This window comes from Rhinoderma darwinii, chromosome 2 (genome assembly GCF_050947455.1).
Source record: "Rhinoderma darwinii isolate aRhiDar2 chromosome 2, aRhiDar2.hap1, whole genome shotgun sequence".
Taxonomy (NCBI): Eukaryota; Metazoa; Chordata; class Amphibia; order Anura; family Rhinodermatidae; genus Rhinoderma; species Rhinoderma darwinii.
The window spans coordinates 5,834,090-5,840,954 of NC_134688.1; positions in this window are offsets into that span (position 1 = coordinate 5,834,090).

Consider the following 6,865-nt stretch of genomic DNA (forward strand, 5'->3'; position numbering starts at 1 on the left):
CAGACACTGTATGAAGGTATTATTTAGTCACTGCATGGAGGTATTATTCAGTCACTGTATGGTGGTATTATTTAGTCACTGTATGGTGGTATTATTTAGTCACTGTATGGAGGTATTATTCAGTCACTGTATGGTGGTATTATTTAGTCACTGTATGGAGGTATTATTCAGTCACTGTATGGTGGTATTATTCAGAAACTGTATGGTGGTATTATTTAGTCACTGTATGGTGGTATTATACAGTCACTGTCTGGTGGTATTATTCAGTCACTGTATGGGGGTATTATTTACTCACTGTATGGAGGTATTATTCAGTCACTGTATGGTGGTATTATTTAGTCACTGTATGGTGGTATTATTCAGTCACTGTATGGTGGTATTATTCAGTCACTGTATGGTGGTATTATTCAGTCACTGTATGGTGGTATTCAGTCACTGTATGGTGGTATTATTTAGTCACTGTATGGGGGTATTATTCAGTCACTGTATGGTGGTATTATTGAGTCATTGTATGGTGGTATTATTTAGTCACTGCATGGAGGTATTATTTATTCACTGCATGGAGATATTATTCAGACACTGTATGGTGATATTATTTAGTCACTGCATGGAGGTATTATTCAGTCACTGTATGGTGGTATTATTCAGACATTGTATGGTATTATTATTCAGACACTGTATGGTGGTATTATTTAGTCACTGTATGGAGGTATTATTCAGTCACTGTATGGAGGTATTATTCAGACACTGTATGGGGGTATTATTCAGTCACTGTATGGTGTTATTATTCAGTCACTGTATGGTGGTATTATTCAGTCAGTGTATGGTGGTATTATTCAGTGACTGTATGGTGGTATTATTTAGTCACTGTATGGTGGTATTATTTAGTCACTGTATGGGGATATTATTCAGTCACTGTATGGTGGTATTATTGAGTCATTGTATGGTGGTATTATTTAGTCACTGCATGGAGGTATTATTTATTCACTGCATGGAGATATTATTCAGACACTGTATGGTGGTATTATTTAGTCACTGCATGGAGTTATTATTCAGTCACTGTATGGTGGTATTATTTAGTCACTGTATGGAGGTATTATTTAGTCACTGTATGGTGGTATTATTTAGTCACTGTATGGAAGTATTATTCAGACACTGTATGGGGGTATTATTCAGACACTGTATGGAGGTATTATTCAGACACTGTATGGTGGTATTATCTGAGCACTGTATGGTGGTATAATTTGGGCACTGTATGGTATTATTATTCAGACACTGTATGGTGGTATTATTTAGTCACTGTATGGAGGTATTATTCAGTCACTGTATGGAGGTATTATTCGGACACTGTATGGGGGTATTATCCAGTCACTGTATGGTGTTATTATTCAGTCACTGTATGGTGGTATTATTCAGTCAGTGTATGGTGGTATTATTCAGTGACTGTATGGTGGTATTATTTAGTCACTGTATGGTGGTATTATTCAGACACTGTATGAAGGTATTATTTAGTCACTGCATGGATGTATTATTCAGTCACTGTATGGTGGTATTATTTAGTCACTGTATGGTGGTATTATTTAGTCACTGTATGGAGGTATTATTCAGTCACTGTATGGTGGTATTATTTAGTCACTGTATGGAGGTATTATTCAGTCACTGTATGGTGGTATTATTCAGACACTGTATGGTGGTATTATTTAGTCACTGTATGGTGGTATTATTCAGTCACTGTATGGTGGTATTATTCAGTCACTGTATGGGGGTTTTATTTAGTCACTGTATGGAGGTATTATTCAGTCACTGTATGGTGGTATTATTTAGTCACTGTATAGTGGTATTATTCAGTCACTGTATGGTGGTATTATTTAGTCACTGTATGGTGGTATTATTCAGTCACTGTATGGTGGTATTCAGTCACTGTATGGTGGTATTATTTAGTCACTGTATGGGGGTATTATTCAGTCACTGTATGGTGGTATTATTTAGTCACTGTATGGTGGTATTATTCAGTCACTGTATGGTGGTATTATTTAGTCACTGTATGGTGGTATTATTCAGTCACTGTATGGTGGTATTATTTAGTCACTGTATGGGGGTATTATTCTGTCACTGTATGGTGGTATTATTTAGTCACTGTATGGTGGTATTATTCAGTCACTGTATGGTGGTATTATTTAGTCACTGTATGGTGGTATTATTTAGTCACTGTATGGGGGTATTATTCAGTCACTGTATGGTGGTATTATTTAGTCACTGTATGGGGGTATTATTCAGTCACTGTATGGTGGTATTATTTAGTCACTGTATGGAGGTATTATTCAGACACGGTATGGTGGTATTATTTAGTCACTGCATGGAGGTATTATTTAGTCACTGCATGGAGGTATTATTCAGACACTGTATGGTGGTATTATTCATTCACTGTATGGTGGTATTATTCAGACACTATATGCTATTATTATTCAGCACTGTATGGTGGTATTATTTAGTCACTGTATGGAGGTATTATTCAGACACTGTATGGCGGTATTATTCAGACACTGTATGGAGGTATTATTCAGACACTGTATGGTGGTATTATCTGAGCACTGTATGGTGGTATAATTTGGGCACTGTATGGTATTATTATTCAGACACTGTATGGTGGTATTATTTAGTCACTGTATGGTGGTATTATTCAGTCACTGTATGGTGGTATTATTCAGTCACTGTATGGTGGTATTATTTAGTCACTGTATGGGTGTATTATTCAGTCACTGTATGGTGGTATTATTCAGTCACTCTATGGAGGTATTATTTAGTCACTGCATGGAGGTATTATTCAGTCACTGTATGGTGGTATTATTTAGTCACTGCATGGAGGTATTATTCAGTCACTGTATGGGGGTATTATTCAGTCACTGTATGGTGGTATTATTTAGTCACTGTATGCGGGTATTATTCAGTCACTGTATGGTGGTATTATTTAGTCACTGTATGGTTGTATTATTCAGTCACTGTATGGTGGTATTATTCAGTCACTGTATGGTGGTATTATTTAGTCACTGTATGGTGGTATTATTCAGTCACTGCATGGAGGTATTATTTAGTCACTTCATGGAGGTATTATTCAGTCACTGTATGGTGTTATTATTTAGTCACTGCATGGAGGTATTATTCAGTCACTGTATGGGGGTATTATTTAGTCACTGTATGGTGGTATTATTTAGTCACTGTATGCGGGTATTATTCAGTCACTGTATGGTGGTATTATTCAGTCACTGTATGGTGATATTATTCAGTCACTGTATGGTGATATTATTCAGTCACTGTATGGTGGTATTATTCAGTCACTGTATGGTGGTATTATTCAGTCACTGTATGGTGGTATTATTCAGTCACTGTATGGTGGTATTATTCAGTCACTGTATGGTGGTATTATTCAGTCACTGTATGGTGGTATTATTCAGTCACTGTATGGTGGTATTCAGTCACTGTATGGTGGTATTATTTAGTCACTGTATGGGGATATTATTCAGTCACTGTATGGTGGTATTATTGAGTCATTGTATGGTGGTATTATTTAGTCACTGCATGGAGGTATTATTTATTCACTGCATGGAGATATTATTCAGACACTGTATGGTGGTATTATTTAGTCACTGCATGGAGTTATTATTCAGTCACTGTATGGTGGTATTATTTAGTCACTGTATGGAGGTATTATTTAGTCACTGTATGGTGGTATTATTTAGTCACTGTATGGAAGTATTATTCAGACACTGTATGGGGGTATTATTCAGACACTGTATGGAGGTATTATTCAGACACTGTATGGTGGTATTATCTGAGCACTGTATGGTGGTATAATTTGGGCACTGTATGGTATTATTATTCAGACACTGTATGGTGGTATTATTTAGTCACTGTATGGAGGTATTATTCAGTCACTGAATGGAGGTATTATTCGGACACTGTATGGGGGTATTATTCAGTCACTGTATGGTGTTATTATTCAGTCACTGTCTGGTGGTATTATTCAGTCAGTGTATGGCGGTATTATTCAGTGACTGTATGGTGGTATTATTTAGTCACTGTATGGTGGTATTATTCAGACACTGTATGAAGGTATTATTTAGTCACTGCATGGAGGTATTATTCAGTCACTGTATGGTGGTATTATTTAGTCACTGTATGGTGGTATTATTTAGTCACTGTATGGAGGTATTATTCAGTCACTGTATGGTGGTATTATTTAGTCACTGTATGGAGGTATTATTCAGTCACTGTATGGTGGTATTATTCAGACACTGTATGGTGGTATTATTTAGTCACTGTATGGTGGTATTATTCAGTCACTGTATGGTGGTATTATTCAGTCACTGTATGGGGGTTTTATTTAGTCACTGTATGGAGGTATTATTCAGTCACTGTATGGTGGTATTATTTAGTTACTGTATGGTGGTATTATTCAGTCACTGTATGGTGGTATTATTTAGTCACTGTATGGTGGTATTATTCAGTCACTGTATGGTGGTATTCAGTCACTGTATGGTGGTATTATTTAGTCACTGTATGGGGGTATTATTCAGTCACTGTATGGTGGTATTATTTAGTCACTGTATGGTGGTATTATTCAGTCACTGTATGGTGGTATTATTTAGTCACTGTATGGTGGTATTATTCAGTCACTGTATGGTGGTATTATTTAGTCACTGTATGGGGGTATTATTCTGTCACTGTATGGTGGTATTATTTAGTCACTGTATGGTGGTATTATTCAGTCACTGTATGGTGGTATTATTTAGTCACTGTATGGTGGTATTATTTAGTCACTGTATGGGGGTATTATTAAGTCACTGTATGGTGGTATTATTTAGTCACTGTATGGGGGTATTATTCAGTCACTGTATGGTGGTATTATTTAGTCACTGTATGGAGGTATTATTCAGACACTGTATGGTGGTATTATTTAGTCACTGCATGGAGGTATTATTTAGTCACTGCATGGAGGTATTATTCAGACACTGTATGGTGGTATTATTCATTCACTGTATGGTGGTATTATTCAGACACTATATGCTATTATTATTCAGCACTGTATGGTGGTATTATTTAGTCACTGTATGGAGGTATTATTCAGACACTGTATGGCGGTATTATTCAGACACTGTATGGAGGTATTATTCAGACACTGTATGGTGGTATTATCTGAGCACTGTATGGTGGTATAATTTGGGCACTGTATGGTATTATTATTCAGACACTGTATGGTGGTATTATTTAGTCACTGTATGGTGGTATTATTCAGTCACTGTATGGTGGTATTATTCAGTCACTGTATGGTGGTATTATTTAGTCACTGTATGGGGGTATTATTCAGTCACTGTATGGTGGTATTATTCAGTCACTCTATGGAGGTATTATTTAGTCACTGCATGGAGGTATTATTCAGTCACTGTATGGTGGTATTATTTAGTCACTGCATGGAGGTATTATTCAGTCACTGTATGGTGGTATTATTCAGTCACTGTATGGTGGTATTATTTAGTCACTGTATGCGGGTATTATTCAGTCACTGTATGGTGGTATTATTTAGTCACTGTATGGTTGTATTATTCAGTCACTGTATGGTGGTATTATTCAGTCACTGTATGGTGGTATTATTTAGTCACTGTATGGTGGTATTATTCAGTCACTGCATGGAGGTATTATTTAGTCACTGCATGGAGGTATTATTCAGTCACTGTATGGGGGTATTATTCAGTCACTGTATGGTGGTATTATTTAGTCACTGTAAGCGGGTATTATTCAGTCACTGTATGGTGGTATTATTCAGTCACTGTATGGTGATATTATTCAGTCACTGTATGGTGATATTATTCAGTCACTGTATGCGGGTATTATTCAGTCACTGTATGGTGGTATTATTCAGTCACTGTATGGTGGTATTATTCAGTCACTGTATGGTGGTATTATTCAGTCACTGTATGGTGGTATTATTCAGTCACTGTATGGTGGTATTATTCAGTCACTGTATGGTGGTATTATTTAGTCACTGTATGGGGGTATTATTTAGTAACAGTATGGTGGTAGTTTATTCGAAAGCGTATGCTTGTTAATACATTATGCGCGTCTAACTACAGCGCTCTTTAGATTAAGGCAATCAATTTGTTTGCCTACATTTATCGTAAATGTCAGGGAAAAGCTCCCGATATATATGTCAAACATAGAATGTGATTTTTGTCTATCAGTGACATTTGTCGCCCATAGGCTATAATCAAATTCGTTTAACGGATACGTCACTATCTCTTATGACCCTGTTCATGAAGTATCTGTTAAACGGATAACATTATAGCCTATGAGGACAGATGCATCTGTTAGACTGTAGATCCTGTGTCCTATCTATATATAGGTGATACCTGTCAGTGTAATCCTGCCTGTGATGACAAAGAGATGATGCTGAGAATTGATCTCTACAAAACAGGAAGGATCAGTCTAATATGAATGGTGTATCCTGAGTTATGTACATATATAGGTGTTACCTGTCAGTGTAATCCTGCCTGTGATGATAATGACTGAACAGGAAAGGTCAGTCTATAGTTAGGCTCAGTGGACAGAGTGAAAACTGCATATTTTAGGATAATATTTTAATCTAAATAATGACTTAAAAAAGTAAACAAAAATCTCCAAAAATTCTGTTTAACATAAAAACTTGATTTAAATAATAGGGCGAATTTATCATCAATTCTACACCAGTTTTCTGGTGTATAAAAGTTGCAAAATGGCCCAAAATTGCAACGCAAATCATGGCTTTTTGCCTTTTTATGTTGCCCTCGCCACTTTTGTGGAAATAGGGGCATGGCTTCCTAAAAGGGACTTT